The 17610-nt window shown below is 46.4% G+C and overlaps 1 long non-coding RNA gene across 1 annotated transcript in view; it reads right to left on the minus strand.

Moving 5' to 3' along the window:
• Nucleotides 1-17610, minus strand: part of LOC307206784 — a 610614-nt gene that overhangs the window by 355989 nt on the left and 237015 nt on the right. The gene's annotated exons all lie outside the window — the stretch shown is intronic.

Genomic DNA, 17610 nt, shown 5'->3' on the forward strand with positions numbered 1-17610 from the left:
GTCTTCTGTTGGTGCTGCTTCTCCTTCTCATCCCACAGAGAGTGGGAAAGAATGTACATTCTTTCATATGCGGTGGACCTGTAAAAGGGTAAAAGAATATTGGGAAATACCGTAATTCATAATGAATTGAAAAAGTGTTTAAAAGCACTTTTCAGAATATAACAACCCCGAGTCCTTTTTGTCAGGGATAATTCAGATGGAAATTCCCAGGTGTCAAAAAAGTTTATTTATGTGTGCCACTACTGCGGCCCATGTTTTGTTAGCCCACAAAGCACACCGGCAACGGAAGTGGAGGAGAGCGACGTCGATGTACCCATCACAGACTGGCAGCATGCCTTGGGGGAAGAACTGTATCCGGCATGCACCCCCACAGCATTGGAGCACCCGGAACCCACGCCAGAAGAGGGGGAGGGGGAAGGGGGGCTTTGAGGGGGGGATGGATGTCAGGGACTCAGCGGGAGCGCAGGGAGGAGAGGAGATGGAGAGCGAGGGGGAGCAATCCGAGGGCAGCGTAGGAGAAGATGACAGCAGCCCGATAGATTCCACGAGCCTCTCCAGCGAATCGGAAGATTCACAGAAGGGGGTGCCGATGAGCAGGGCAAGGGGCGACCCAAGGGGGACACCCCAGAAGCAAGGGGCCAGCGGGGACTCCCAGAGCAGCAGTTGGAAATCAGGACCAGCTTCCCCACCAGAGCGTAGTGGGGGGGAGGAGTCCCAGGTGTCAGAGCCCACATATGCACCACCAGCGAGAGAAGATGAGTCAGGGTTGACCACGCCTCCATCGGAGAGCGAGTTAACGGTCAAGAGGAAAGTTGCAGGCTGGGCGCGCGCGCCAAGTTCAAATGTACAGGCGAGCGGCACAGAAGGTAGCCCGGATAGGGAACCAGGTCCTAAAGCCCGCCGGAAGGAGGGGCAAGAATCATCAGGGTCAGCGTCAGAGGAGTCCAGGAAGGATGAAACCCTAGCGGGCAGGAGGACCCAGAGGAGAAAGGAACTTAGGAAGAGGTGGAGCAAGGCGAGAGTCTTAAACTGGTGTGGAAGGGGAGGAGACTCAGACGGGACTTCGCCGGTCTAAGGTCGAGACGTAGAGCTGCACGCTGCGGCTTTAAAATGGAAACTGAACCTCAATAAAGACTTTTGTACATAACTACAGCCTAGCGTTGGTCCTCTGTGAGCTGGGACCTGGAGGCAGCTCTGACAGTAAGTCCCGTCTCTTTCAAAGAACCTCGCAACGTGAGAGGACGCAGCGAGGGGCGAAGATTGGTGCTTCGCGAGCTCACGAAAGCAGCACAAGATGACTACAGAAGAACGACTGGCAGCTTTGCAAGACGCCGTGGTACAACTTAACGCAGAAATACTAGCGGCAAGGAGGAGAGAAGAGGAATCAGATGCTGTCTGCAAGGATCTGCAAACCAGGTTGGAAATGTTGACTAAACAGGGGCCACCGGGAGCCAAATCAGAGGGGATCGGGCTCGGGAAGAGAGGGGGGAGCCTTGTGTCGCATTTCGATGGGAGTCTGCAGCAATATCCTAACTTCAGAGCAGACGTAGTTTTTGCGCTAAAGTTGCTGGAGAAGGACTTTAGAGATGAGCAGGAGAAAGTAGGCTTCATACTAACGCATCTCCATGGAGAAGCTAAAGCGTGGTTGCGCAATCTGTGGAGAGATAATGATCCAGCCCTCCAAAACGCAAAAGCCTTCATTAAGGCAATGGACGATTGTTTTTTATCGGAGATAGATGTGGATGTCGCTAGAAAAGAGATTCACGGTTTGAAACAAGGCAGAGCCACTGTAAGGCAATATCATTCCCGCTTTTTTGCATTGGTCAACGCGCTGGGATGGGAAAAAGACTCAGCGTCCGTCAGGGACCTGTTCTGGGAGGGGCTGAACGCGGCTGTGAAAGACGAAATCGCAAGGGGGGAGAGACCACGGAGCACTCAAAAAGTGGTCCAGAAGGCGCTGACGATTGGTGTGCGGCTAGAAGAACGTCCCTGGAGCAAAGATGAAGGGCGTTGGGGACGCACGCCAGCAAGGGCACCTCCTTTCTTTCCCAGAGACTCAGCGCGCGCTCAATCCACGCCTCCACTGGGAGGGGGAGAGGAGCCGATGGAGATAGGTGGTGCCAAGGCTCAGTCAGCAACCAGAGCCCTAGCGCCAGGAGCAGCCAAAGTGAAGCCTCCTAGAGGGAACAGGAAGTGTTACATCTGCGAAAGTGCTCAGCATATGGCAAAAGAGTGCCCCCAGAGGCTCCACAAGCACAATGCAGCCTCAGCAAAAGTAACAGAAGCAGCTCAGCAGAGGGAACCGCAGCAGGGAAACGACGAAGTCTGGCTGGAAGCAGAGCCGCTGGGGCCCAGCCAGACGAGTCAGTGAAGCAGTCCCCAAGAATCTTACAGCCCACAGACCCCCTCCCGCCCAAACCAGTGGTGCAGCTCACCGCAACACTCCAGCTTCCCAGTGGGCTCACCATGGAAGTCCCTATTACCATTGACTCTGGTAGCAATGCAGACTTTATAGGAGTGGATTTCATCAAGCAACATAGCATAGCGCTCCTGCCTGCCACGATGCCCCTGAAAGTAGTGACAGTCGATGGAAGAGAATTGCTGGGGGGACAGGTGGTACAGCAAACGCCGCCAATGGTGATGCGAATTGGAAATCACCGTGAAGTCATCAGCTTCAATGTCACCCAACTGTCTGACACGCCCATAGTGTTGGGCATGAGCTGGTTGGACAGGCACAGCCCGGCATTGGCATGGTACCAGCGTAAATTGACCTTCTGCTCCTCCTACTGCGCAGAACATTGCATCATGACTAACCAGGAGGACGAGGGGCAAGAGGATGACCCACAGCTACAACTGGGCATGCTGCAAGCAGTACCCGACAAGTACAAGGCGTTTTTGGAGGTCTTCTGCGAGAAGGAAGCGGACAAGCTGCCTCCCCACAGACCCTACGACTGCAAGATTGACCTCCTGCCGGGGGCAACGCTGCCGACCGGAAAACTGTACTCCATGTCTGAAGACGAACTGCAAGAGCTCAGGGAGTTCATAGATCACAATTTGAAGCGGGGATTCATCCGAGAATCCAAAGCAGTGGGGGGCAGTCCTGTGTTCTTTGTGAAGAAAAAAGACACGCCCCAAAAGAGGCTAGTAGTTGATTTCAGAATTTTAAATTCGAAAACCAAGCCCACGGCTTTCCCGATGCCCAAGATCGACGACTTGCTCGTGACGGTGAGGAAGGGACGCATCTTCACCAAGTTGGATCTACGAGGGGCGTACAATCTTATACGCATGCGGGAGGGCAACGAGTGGAAGACGGCCATGTTCACGCCCTTGGGCACCTACGAGTATAGGGTTATGCCCTTCGGTTTACAAAATGGCTCCCACTGCTTCCAAGCCTTCATGCATCACGTGTTAGCGGGGCTCCTCTACAAGAAGTGCGTCTGCTTCCTGGACGACATTCTGATCTTCTCGGAATCGCAGGAGGCTCACGAGAGAGATGTCAAGGAAGTCCTGCAAAGACTACGGGAGCACAGGCTTTACGCCAGACTGGAGAAATGCCAGTTCGACATGACGGAGGTGGATTTCCTGGGCTACAAGCTGTCCGACAAGGGAATCGCCATGGACAGCGCCAAGATACGATCAGTACTGGACTGGAAAAGCCCGCGCAATCGGAAGGAGGTCCAGAGGTTTGTCGGCTTTGCTAACTTTTATCGCAAGTTCATCAAGGGTTTCGCTATGCAGACGGCGGCCATCACGGACACCCTCAGCTCCAAGAAGAAGAAGTTCATCTGGACGGAGCAGGCGGAGCAGTCTTTTCAGAAACTCAAGCGTCTTTTCGCTTCCGAGGAACAACTGCTGCATGTGAACCCCAGCAGACCCATGAGGGTGGAGACGGATGCCTCCGACAGAGCCATGGGGGCAGTCCTGTTGCAGCAAGACCCGCAAGGGGATTGGAGGCCATGTGCTTTCTACTCCAGGAAACTCAGCAAGTCGGAGCAGAACTACACCATCTGGGACAGAGAGTTGCTGGCCATTCATGCAGCCTTCAAGGCGTGGCGGCACTTCCTCATCGGAGCCAAACACACGGTGCAAGTTCGCACGGACCATAAGAACCTGGAGTACTGGCGCACGGCGCGGTTCCTGAACCAGAGACACATCCGCTGGGCGGAGTTCTTTGCGGATTTCGACTTCAGGATAGAATATATCCCTGGAGACAACAACATCATGGCTGATGCGCTATCCAGGAAGCCGCAGTATCTGGAGGAAGCAGCACCGGTAGCGGCCAAACACATTTTCGCACCCAAGGCGTGGGCATGTGCTTCAGCCACCGTAGACCTGGAAGCAATACGGCGCGAGCTGCGAACAGATTCCTTCGCACGATCCAAGATGGAGGAGGTGCGCAGCGGCACGGCGAAGGACGACGAGTTCCAGATACACGACGGACTGCTCCTCCGCAAGGGGGCCATCTACGTGCCGGGAGATGAACTCCGCGCGACAGTACTGCAACAGCTACACGACGCACCCAGCGCCGGACATTTCGGCAAGGACAAGACGGTGGAATTAGTAGCCAGAGACTTTTGGTGGCCCAAGATGCGGGGAGAAGTCGCGGATTACGTCACGAGGTGCGACACATGCCAAAGGGCCAAGCCAGTACACAGACCGCCGGCGGGACTGTTAGAACCGCTACAGACCCCGTCCGAACCGTGGGAGAGGGTGGCCTTGGACTTTGTCACTGACCTGCCCAGCTCGAGGGGCAAAACAGCAGTACTTGTGGTAGTCGACATGTTCACCAAGATGGCGCACTTCATTCCTTGCGCGAAGGTGGCCACAGCGGAACAGACAGCCAAGCTGTTCATAGACCACGTGTTCAAAGTGCACGGCCTGCCACGGTCTATCCTGTCCGACCGGGGGCGCCAGTTCATCTCGAGTTTCTGGCAGAAGCTGATGGGAATCCTGAACGTCAAGGTCAACCTAGCGTCGGCAAGACACCCGCAGACCAACGGACAAGCGGAGAGGGTCAACGCCATCATGCAGCAGTACCTGAGATGCTACGCCAACCAGCAGCCCTCGACCTGGGTGGACTACCTGCCCCTGGCCGAGTTTGCCTACAACAACACACAACACGTGTCCACGGGGGTGACACCGTTTTTTGCCAACAACGGGCGACATCCCAGTGAAAATCATGTCCACTGTCCCACTAGAAGATCGGAAACCATTTTGGGATTCAGGAAAGGTATCCTCGGCCTCCACAGACACCTATGGACACACTGTTAAGACCATATTCATGGAAGACAATCTTACTCGGCTATGAGTGACTGCCAAAGAAGAAAAGAAAATAGAAAGGTCCATGTGTGCCACTTGCTCTGATGCTGGTGCTGCGATTGATGTTGACGAGAACGATAATATAAAGCTCCTAGAACAGGGTAGCCACCAGGACCGGCAAGGGGAAGAACAGGTGTTGTGGCACAGCTGCTATGTGGATTTGAAATTGCTTCCCAAAGAGGCAGCTAGTTAGAGCAGAGGTTTTCAACCTTTCTGAATCCTTGGCTCCCTTGACCAACCACATTCTTTCTGTGCCCCCCCCCCGGGATACTTACGTGGGGATTCCCTTCCAGGCGACCATGTGCATCACCAGGATGCATGTAAGTGGGGACTCCCCCCGTATTGCCTAATTCCATCCCCGCCCAGGTTTTCAGTATGTGTGCAAGTGTGCTGGTCCCGGGGGGAAGGTTACCGTGAGGTGTGGTCAGGGACCTGGGTCGAGGGTCTGTAGACTGTCCTCCAAGGGCGAAGCGAGGTCCAAAGCGAGGAGCCGGGCAAGGACGGGAACTCTGGAAGAACAGGTCTGGGTGCTGGCCAAAACAGGTCTTCAACAACGTTGCTCCCGCAACCTGGGACCAGGCTGACTGGCCTTTATCTTCTCTGAGGCCAGGGGCAGTTCCGGCCCCCAGGAGACCCGCCTCTCTTGGCCTTAAGGCGAGCACTCCTCCTGGGAGAAACCAGTTCCCTCCGCCTCTCTGCCCTGAGCCTCTGCAGCTCAGGAGAGGCTGGAGGGTAACTGGACCCAGGGGGAGGCTCACCTTCCCCTGACAGGGCTGGGAGAGGCGCACCTGTAGGCAATGGGTCCTCAATGACCTCCGGAGCCAGAGTGGATTTGAGGCATCTGATCATAGCCTGCATTTTTATCAAGGCTTATATTTTGATCAGATTCCTGTATTCTAAAAATGAGCTTAAATTCACAAATGTTTCTTTCAAGGCAGGAAACCAGCAGGCAGCTGGCAAGCTCTTGGGCAGAGGGCCCCTCTGGTTTATTGCGGTCATAAAAAGGCTGGAAGCAAAAGGTCAAACTGACCATACAAATTACACAATTAAATAGTAAGTGCCTCCTAAGGTTAGAGGGCAAGAGCTGGCTTGAAAGAAGGGGGGTGTAAACTGAAGAAGTTTATTTTGAGGCTGTAAACTGTTCCTTCCTTTTTACTTTGAGAAGGTTTATTCTTCTAAAAAGCTATCTATGTTAATGTATGAAATATATTGGCTTAAATGTAATTATGCAAAGGATTTAGAAACTAAGAAATGTTAGATCCTTATGTTAGATTCTTATTTCATAGAATCATAGTTGGAAGAGACCACAGGGGCCATCGAGCCCAGCCCCCTGCCAGGCAGGAAACACAATCAGAGCACTCCTGACATATGGTTGTCAGGCCTTTGTTTAAAGACCTCCAAAGAAGGAGATCTTTCATTGATGATGCGTGAGAATGTGAACCCAAGATCTCTGACATCTGTTTAAAATAAAATTAGCCACCATCTGTTTTAGCCTTCTGCTCTATTTTAGAATTAAGGGGGCAAAGGTGATCTGGTAATTAAGGTGCCTTGTTGAGGTTAATGGCTACTTGTTTGCCAATTATAAATAGAAGAATATATAGCTTTTTGTTTCCCATAAAAGGCAATAGGAAATGGGTGTATCTTTTATGATTGGTTCTAGCAAACAGCCAATAGGAATTTTAACCAGGCTGATTGGACAGAGGCAGCCAAAGGAGGAGCAAGGGGGCTGGGTTAAGGAAATATAAGTGCTGGCCATAATGGCAGGAGGGCAGGCCAGAGCTTGGTAACCATATACCACTGTGCCTCTCATTTATTTGTCCAACAAATAAATTATTATTTTAATTTCTCTATTGCTGCGTTGAATATTTCATTCCAGCTAAGCGTTAACCACAAGCAGGGTGCTACATATTCACCTGGTGTCTGCTCCTGAGGATCCGGCACAGGTGCAGGCGCTTCATATACAAGGCCCTGCCCCAGCTTAGCCAGCCCTGGAGGCGGGGACTCCTGTGCAGGCTGGGGTTCCTCCGGTTCAGCCTCTGAATCAGATTCCCAGGCCATCACAGCAAGTGGAACACATGTTCTGATAGTGCACGAGTAGGAATTTCCCTGTTTCGCTTTTTACTAGTGCCTGCCAAACTAAAGTATCTTTCCATATCGCTGTGTTTCAAATTTAAGTGTGGGACCTGGGTGCAAGAAATTATGGAAGCAGAAGGAATAAAATAGCAGGCAACTTTAGGCCAAAATGGGCGTTAATTGGCCATGGTTTCCGGCAGTCAGAGGAGAATGCCATCAGCGTTTGACACCTGCCTTGATTTTACAGTTTTATATCTTATTTTTTAATCCAAATTGTTTTATTTATTGCAAAATCTTTTGTTAGGGATCATGCAAATAATGGCAGCAAATAAATGTTTATTATTTGGTAATCCTGAATCAAAACCTTTGGTATGTTTCCTTTGATCCTTGATACAAATGCTGAAAGCTTATACCAAGAACAAACTTAGTTGGTCTCTAAGGTGCTACTGGACAATTTTTAAATTTTTTTTATATATTTTGACAGATGCTGAAGTTATTTGGCAGGAAATGAAGAGAGGGCAGGTAGCACTGAAACGTTATATTTTCCTTCATGCTTACCTAACCAGGTGTCTGACTATGACTCTGAAGCATGTATCCTTCAAGGAAGATGCTGAAGTATATTTAACCTGAAGTGTATGTAACCCGAGGTACCACTGTAAAAAAAAAAAATCCGATTTAAACCCCAAAAAATCTGATTTAAATAAAAGAAGATCCGATTATTTTTTTTTTAAATCATTGATTTTTATCCACCCTGATCATGTATAACACTGTTAACATTTATGAGGAAACAGGTTGTTTAGCCATGTCACTTGCACAGAGCCAGAGGCTCCAGCCCACAGCATGCAAATGGTGCCAGCCGGCCACTCCATGCCTCCTAGGGCAAGAATGCATCTCTCCTCTCCTCCATTGGCATGCATTAATGTTGGCCTCAAGGCAGCTTCCCCTTGTAATGCCCTCTTCAAAGCAGAACTGGATAAAGGATGTTTGGCTTTATAAGTTTTTGATTTGAGTTTCTACTGAAATGAGGCTGCATTTTAATGTTGTATTTTAATCTTGTTTTTAAGTTGTATTTTAATCAATTGTTTTTATATCTGGTGTTAGCTGCCCTGAGCCCAGTCTTGGCTCGGGAGGGTGGGGTATAAATAAAATTTATTATTATTATTATTATTAATGCTTGGCTTTATAAAAACAAATGAGCACTTCAGAAGAGGACGGATGGCCCCTTGGTCTGGAAAGGAGGGATTCTTGGTAGGTTGTCCACAACACTTTTGGCTCTGAGTTGCTCTTCCTTACATTCTGTGGAGTCATCCTCTTACCTGTCTTGCTGTGGGCCCAATCTCCATGTTAGTCTTTGCTCTTTCCCTTTAACTCCCCTCCCTCTATCTGTCTTAGAACCAAGGGAGAAAACAAGCAGCCATGTCTCTCCATGAAGTTGTTGAAGGCTCAGCTCCAGGACCTGAGACAGCAACTTTTGTGCAGAGACCCTACCAAGTACCACACCTGCTTGGTAAGACCCCTTGCCACCTGCAGCTTTCAGCGTGCTTTATTCAGAAGGCACAGCAATGTGGACTTTATTAGGTGTGCTATATTATGAATGTGGAATAGATATTAACTTAGGTTATGCACAAAGGCGCCATTATTGGTTCACCACAAGAAGCTTTCTCTAGAAGAGAAGTGACAGATAAAGAAAATTTGTTAACCTATCAAGAGTTGTTAGAGTGGAACCAAGGAGACTGTAAAATTAAAATAAGGGAATAACTAATAATGGAAAGTTATAATTTCCAGCGGTTTTCTCATTTACAATCAGTAGATAAATTCAAGTTGTATAAAAAGCATTGGGGGCACGGAATAAAGTAAGATGGATTTCGAAATAAAATTGTGTAATGGTGAACACGTTATATCAAAAAAATTATAAAGTTTTGTTGAAATTTGAAATGGAAGAGGAACATGTTAAAGAATGCATGATTAAATGGGCAATATAATATAATATACAGATGGAACATATGTGGGCTAAAGAGTTAAAATACACATTGTGTTGTGATTTAAAAGAGAATTTCCCCCCATAACATTTTATTAATTTCAGCAATAACAAAAACAAAACAAACAATAAAAACAAAAACAAATAAAATAGATTGACTTCCTCCTATTCCCTTCCTTGGTTCCATTGTATATCAATGTGCTACATGTCCATTATAAAGTTTTAACCATTTGAATTACTTATTGTCCATTCATAATAAAATTACAAGTATTCTTAAAACCCTGCCAGAGTATTAAGCTGTGTACATTGCTTCTGTATATATGCAATAAAGTCCTTCCATTTGTCCTTAAATTTGTTGAAGCAGAGTCTGGATACACCTAGACTGATCATAATAGCTGCCTTGCTTACCCTTCTGCAATCTACAAACTGTATGCAGTTTTTTGTTCAGGAGTCTTTCTCCCTCCTTCATAGTAAAGTCATACCTTGGAAGTCTAACAGAATCCATTCCGGAAGTCCTTTCAACTTCCATAATATTCAAAAACGAAAGCACGGCTTCCGATTGGCTGCAGGAAGCCCCGTTGGACATTCGGCTTCCAAAAATAGCTTGCAAACCAGAACAGTCACTTCTGGGTTTGCGGCGTTCGGGAGCCAAAATGTTTGAGAACTAAGCTGTTTGAAAACCAAGGTATGACTCTACTAGAAACAGGAGCTATCCAATGAAGCTGAATTGTGGGAAAGTCAGGACAGGCAAAAGAAGTGAAGGCGTCTAACTGTAGGTGCCAAATATCTCCCTACCCCAGGGCATTTATAAAATAGTTCTTAGTTTCTTTCATTTTGCCTTTCATCTGGCAATGAATTCTTTTTTTTACAAAGATCAGCTGTTTGCTTAGATTTTCAGTGAGATCATGGGTGGACCAGACAAATACACACTGTTATTTCTACTTATGAGAGACTGATTTTCTGGCACTCATAACGAAAGAACATTTTAAACTCAAATAAAGTCCTGTCTTCTCTAGTAGAGTGGGGAGTGTATGTGTAGAGACAGATGATGAAGGGGGAAGTGTCATTCTGCTTGCATTACAGTTTGCTTTATAATTTCCTGAAGCTAATAAATATTCCTGCATCTTAGAATGCCTTTGAGCATGTGCAGAATTCACAAGCTGCCCCCATATATATATATATGGAATTAGGACAGATTAAAAGATCAGTGAAGAATATGACATCTAGAGAAACTAATCCCATTACTTTTTTCCCTCAATGTATCAGTGGATGGAATTGCAGAGATACATCAAAAATGGGAAAATCTACAGTGACTTCCATCCTACCATTATTATTTATTATCAGTTAAATTTATTCTAGGCTGCAGACACAGATTTACATAGATTGCGTATGGGATGCAATTATGGGGAAATTCTAATCCTGCATTATTCAATAGGGGGGAAAAAAGAAAATATTGGACAGGACATGAAAAAAGAAAGCTTTTGAGTAAAAGCGCAGGAATCAATAAAAACCCCCAAACCTTCAACCCCACACTGCACCTGTTGGTTCAGCAACTGAATTTTATTGTGGGGGAAAGTAAAAACTGGGTTTGGAAAACCATGGGACAAAACAGAAAACACTAATATAAATATACATGTGTGTGTGTGTACACACACACCAGTACCACTTGATTGTCTAAAAAACTCCAAAGTGTTTACAAAAATATGTACTTTTACAAAAAAAGAATATCTTTTAAAGTATACAGAAAGTTAAAACTACAACAGAATAGACTAAAATGAATTAGAACTTAGAAAAGGATGTTGTGATTACTAAGACCCAGCATGGGTTTCTCAAAAATAAGTTGTGTCAGATGAATCTCATTCCTTTAAAAAAACACAAAACATAGTTACAAGTTTGGTGGATCAGGGGGCTGCTATGGATGTAGTGTATCTTAATTTCAGTAAGGCTTTTGAAGAATTACCCCTTGGTATTCTTATGGAGGGGACGCGGGTGGCGCTGTGGGTTAAACCACAGAGCCTAGGACCCGCCGATCAGAAGGTCGGCAGTTCGAATCCCCGCGACAGGTTGAGCTCCTGTTGCTCGGTCCCTGCTCCTGCCAACCTAGCAGTTTGAAAGCACATCAAAGTGCAAGTAGATAAATAGGTACTGCTCCGGCGGGAAGGTAAACGGCATTTCCGTGCGCTGCTCTGGTTCGCCAGAAGCAGCTTAGTCATGCTGGCCACATGACCCGGAAGCTGTTTGCCGGCTCCCTCGGCCAATAAAGCAAGATGAGCGCCGCAACCCCAGAGTTGGCCATGACTGGACCTACTGGTCAGGGGTCCCTTTACCTTTTATTCTTATGGAGAAGCTGGAAAATGTGGGCTGGATGAGGTAACAGTTAGATGGATTTATAGCTGGTTGACTAACTGAACCCAAAGAGTGCTCATTAATGGCTCACCATCATTCTCAGAAGAGGGCAACCAAGATGATAAGGGTAAGGTAACCAAGCCTTACGAGGAATGATTGAGGGAGTTGGATATGTTTAGCCTGGATAAGAGGCATATGAGACCCATCTTCAAATTTCTAAAGAGCTGTCACATGGAAGAAGGAGCAAGCCGAGCCAATGGATTCAAATTTCAAGAAATGAGATTCTGAGTAAACATTAGGAAGCTCTTTCTGATGGTAAGAGCCAGTGGCGTAGCGTGGGTTGTCAGCACCCGGGGCAAGGCAAGTAATTTGCGCCCCCTAACCCATGGATTTGCGCCCCCTAACCCGTGGATTTGCGCCCCCTAACCCTAACCCCCAGATGTTGCGCCTGGTGCAGCCGGCCCCCCCGCACCCCCCACGCTATGCCACTGGTAAGAGCTTCTGGACAGTGGGACAGGCCCCCTCGGAAGGTCTTGTACTCCTTCACTGGAGGTTTTTAAGCAGAGGTTGGGTGGTCATCAGTCAGGGATTCGTAAGCTGTGATTCCTGGAATGCAGGGGGTTGGACTAGATGATGCTTGGAATCCCTTCCAATACTACAATTCTGTGAAACTGGTTTAGTATGAAAGAACATGATTCTCTGAGGAATTCCTGAGCACAGGGTTGGTTGTTGTGTTTTACAGCATCAGAACTTTTTTTTTTTTTAATAATACTTATTAAAAAATTTCCAGAATAAAAAGGAAAGATAGCAAGAAAGAAAGAAAAAACAAATATGATTTACACTTGGTTTCAGTGGCATCTTTCCCAGACTTCCCCCCCTCCCCCTCTTGTATTCCATTTTCCTTAAATTGATTCCACAGATTCTTACCCCAAATTTTAAAACCTTATTTGTAATTTTAAATAACCCATTTATTCCAAATTAATTTATCTTATTTATCTTAATGAACCATTTCTCCTTATATTTTATATAATTCCCTAAGATCGACCCCATTTCCCTTCCACGAATTCCCCTATTTTCAAACAACAAACATGAAAAAAGTAAAGAAAGAAATAATATATAATTTTACAGCCTTTGGATTCCAAATCTCCCCCCCCCCCCATTCCCCGGTTCCAATCCCCAAAGTTCATCCATTGTCTACTGCCAGCCTGGTGTATCCACGTCTATATCTCAACTCCACTTTGCCGTCTTTTGATAGCTTTTAATTTCAGAAAGTCCAATCTCGAAAAAACTCTCAGAAAAAGTCATTGTTCTTCCATCCAGACCTCTATGTTTAAGAATCTAACTTAAATTCTATTTCTTGGTCCTTTTAAAGTCTGGATGTTCCAAATACTCCGGCTTCAAATTTGGTCCAGCTCTTATTCCTCAGGTTGCTTTTTCCTGTTCTGCTGCAGAAACCTTCTAATTCAGAAACTTCTTGTTCTCCATAGAGGCTTTTGTTATTCAGGAACATAACTTGCGTCAAGTCCCTTCCTTTCTTCAATAGATAAATCCATTGTCTCCTTTAGTATAGAAACCTCTGTAGACAAAATAATGCTTCGTTTTTGCAGCTTTCCCAAGAGATAACAGATCCTGCTCAAATTCATAGTATTTTTCCACTTGCTGCTACTGTTGCAATGTCCCAGCCTCCCTCTAGAGGGAATATGGTAACTTAATTTCTTTCAAAATCAGACCCAAAAGTCAAATAACTTGTTACCTTTATTTCCAATAATTTATGTCCAAATTGTAACAAATCTAACCAGCAAAGCCATCGTAACAAAGTTCTCTTTTATTTTCCTGCTTTGACAGCTACTTTGACAGCTGTCAAAGTTTCTGTGTCTCTTCACCAGTCTCTCATAGCGGATCGTTCCCGGTTCCCGGGGGGGTTGCATTTTAGTTCCCACAAATCAGTCTTCTCCTCCAGCACAATTATTGTAATTTCCCTTCGTGAAGTTAAAAATTTTTTTCAGGTAAACAAGTTCATCTCTCGATCTTAGTTGTCAAATCCTTGCGTTGAGCCATCTACAACAGGGGGGGCGGACTTCCTTTTTGCACTCCCCCCGCTCGCTCCAAATTCAAAGATCAAATTTCCCTTTTAAGTCCAATCAATTTACTCACGGGTTGTTCCTTTTAGTCCAAATCCGAAATTTTCAAAGAAGAAGTCGTTGCTCTCCGCCGAATGGCATGCGGCTTCGCTGGGCAGGGGAAGCATTGGACTCACAGCACCACACCCCCCCGTCACCCGCTCCGCAGCCTTTAAAAAGGCTCCTTCGCGGGTCGGGGGGGCGCAAACGGTGCCCGCCGAGTCACCAAGTCCATGGGCATCTCCGCCCATGGTTTTTGAGGGTCCCCGCATCGCCGGCACGGCAGGACCCGACCCCTACCCAGCCGACTCCCTCCGGAGCTCGGAGGGAGTCCGCCATTCGGCGATGGCACCGACCCGGAAGTCTACAGCATCAGAACTTAGATGAACTCGCGGTCTTTCGACACATTGAGCTGTTCATGGTTTCCTCAAGTTCTCTTTGTTTCAGTTGCCAAATTTCCAACAGATGTGCTTCATTTTGCTATTGTTCAATAACTGGAAGTCAGAAACTCTTGCAAAATGATTACACATCTCCAAGAGATATGCCAATAGATTCAAATCTACCTTCTGCCAAGGTTGTTGTAATAAGAATAAGTGGATAGGACGTAGGTAGCACTGTGGTCTAAGCCACTGAGCCTCTTGGGCTTGCCGTTCAGAAGGTCTGCGGTTCGAATCCCAGCAATGGAAGAAGAAGAGTTTGGATTTGGTATCCCGCTTTATCACTACCCAAAGGAGTCTCAAAGCAGCTAACAATCTCCTTTCCCTTCCTTCCCCACAACAAACACTCTGTGAGGTGAGTGGGGCTGAGAGACTTCACAGAAGTGTGACTAGCCCAAGGTCACCCAGCAGCTGCATGTGGAGGAGCGGAGGCGCGAACCCGGTTCCCCAGATTACAAGTCCACCGCTCTTAACCACTACACCACACTGGCTCTCAGTGAGTGAGCTCCCGTTGCTCTGGCCCAGCTCCTGCCAACCTAGCAGTTCAAAAGCATACCAATGCAAGTAGATAAATAGGTACCACTGCATCGGGAAGGTAACTGACGTTTCCATGCACTCTGGTTTCCGTCACAGTGTTCTATTGCGCCAGAAGGGGTTTAGACATGCTGGCCACATGACCCGGAAAGCTGTCTGTGGACAAACGCCACCTCCCTTGGCCTGAAAGCGAGATGAGCACCACAACTCCATAGTCACCTTTGACTGGACTTAACCATCCAGGGGTCCTTTACCTTTACCTTTTTACATAGTAAGAATAAAACCATGGTGACAGGTAAGGCTCTTCAGAACATTGCCAAATAGGACATCCCCTCAAATATTTTCATATATAAAATATTTAGTATGATTGGAGCTTTAGTTATATAGTTCTATCTAGGAGTAAGTCCCATTAAACCCTACGGGGATTACATCTGAGTATAAACTATATAGCATTGTGCTGGCACTCCTCACTCAAATTTCAGCAAAATCTGCCAATCTCACAGGTGTTGTTGTTGTTGTTGTTGTTGCTGTTGTCATCTCCCTCCAAGTGCCTGGAATTTCCTTTCGACAGAAATTATTCCCCACCCTCACCCCCTATCAACACACATGTCTTCTGGCATAAATGGGTGGTTTTCAATGCTAGTTCTGTTCAGATCCACTGACGTTATTATACATGATCCACTTAAGTTCATTAATTTCAGTGGGTTTTCTCTGAGAGGGCCTTAGTTGAATACTAAGTTAAATAATCCAAATGCTCAAAAAATGGTAAGGAAAACGGCATAGGATAAGCTTGCAGTTTCATAGAAGCAGAATCTTAGAATTTTAGAGTCGGAAGGGGCTGCCGAGGCTCCTCTTGTCCAACCCCCTGCAATTTAGGAATCTCAGCTAAAGCTAAAGGAGCCAGTGTGGTGTGGTGGTTAAGAGCGGTAGACTCGTAATCTGGTGAACCGGGTTCGCATCCCTGCTCCTCCACATGCAGCGACCTTGGGCTAGTCACACTTCTTTGAAGTCTCTCAGCCCCACTCACCTCACAGAGTGTTTGTTGTGGGGGAGGAGGGGAAAGGAGAATGTTAGCTGCTTTGAGACTCCTTTGAGTAGTGATAAAGCGGGATATCAAATCCAAACTCTTCTTCTGACAGATGGCCACCCAACCTCTGCTTTAAAAGCTCCAAGGAAGGAGGGTCCACAACCTCTTGAGGGAGTCTGTTCCACTGTCAGCTCCTGTTGTCAGAAAGTTTTTTCCATATGTTTAATCCAACAGTTTCGACAGAAGCCTCCAGAGCTCTCTCTTCTCATCAGAAAAGTAGGTTCCTTACGCAAGCAAATGTCCACTTTTTTCTCACATCCATCTCTGCAAAGGAGAAACGCTGGGCCCTGCATGAATTTTTCTCACCTGAGTTTTGCGACAGAAGAAAAATAAAACTCCCTCCCCCCCCCTTTACCTCAATTTCAGAGGAGGGATGGCAAAAATGCCAACGATTTGGGCCCTGTCCCAGGGGCTGGGCAAGAACCGCTCCACCCAACCCTCTCCCCTCCGACTCCTTCCCTGCAGAGCAGGGGAAATACTCTAAGTCAAGCTACATCAAGCAATCTTTTCTACTTTGAATAATAAAAGCAATTATGCCAGATAAAATCTATATCCCTCCCTGAATGTGATTGCAAGCTTTTCTGGCATTTTTGGTAGTGAATACAGAGCAGCAGGTGGAAAAGAGGAACCAGAAAGCAAAGGAATTTCATGGGCATTTTCCAAGAAAGCAGAAATTCCTCTGAGTCACACAGGATGGAGTTTCCTTCTGACAACGGTGAAAAGAGCACCTAAATCTCCACTTTCTTCACTTCTGGTCTGCTCCAGTTACCTCAAAGTAGAATCTATGTATGGGTGAGGAATTTGTCCAGACTTGCCAACCGCAGGAGCTACCAAATTCTGAATCAGGGGTTTTCATCCACCTGCTCAGAAACTAAAGGGACTTGCCAAATACTGTACAAATGAGTGTAGTAACGGATATAGTAGGCGCACTGCTCCTTTCAAAGCATCAAGGGATGGAAAAGTTTCATAATAATTTTTGCGCACACACACAAATACACACACATGACTCACCAGTCAGAAAGAGGAGAGTGAGAGACACTATAAAAACTGATTTACCCCTTCTCCAGAAATAAAACTTCGGGGAATTCCTCCAGCTAATTCATTCAAATGTTATTATGGAGTTGTGACATTGTTTTTCAAAACAATTTTGTAGCTGAGGACCTTAAAAACTGCATGAGCAATTTTTATCATAAACTGTCATCATCAGTGAAATCCAGGTATTTTTTTAAAAGTTATTTTGCTGAAATAGTGATGCCATTTTTTGTATTCTGGGGTTCTAAAGAACTGCTGTGTTGAACTCATCTCCTTGTTAAAAGTGCTTTGGTTTATCTTTTTTTCTTTTTCTTTTTCCTCCAACCCTCTGCCATTGTTTACAACCACAATTTTCATCTCAGTGTTTCCACCCCTGCTCTACTCAAATTTCTGTTGAGTAAAAGGAGGGACACTGTTTAAAAAGGGAAAGTTTGACTGTATTCAAATTGCTCTTAGCATTCCAGTCTTCTTAAAGATACAGCTTATTCAGTCTGCTAACTGTTGATGGGCCATATCACCTGGTCACAGTCTCCCCAATATGCTGAGATGATGATGATTATTATTAATTGAATTTATATACTGCCCTACAACTGGAGGTGTCAGGGTGGTTCACAGGATAAAACCAAAGTAGAAAACCACAAAATACATACAGTAATCAGAATAAAAACAACCCAATAACCCCCC

Source organism: Podarcis cretensis (assembly GCF_951804945.1).
Source record: "Podarcis cretensis genome assembly, chromosome: 17".
NCBI lineage: Eukaryota > Metazoa > Chordata > Lepidosauria > Squamata > Lacertidae > Podarcis > Podarcis cretensis.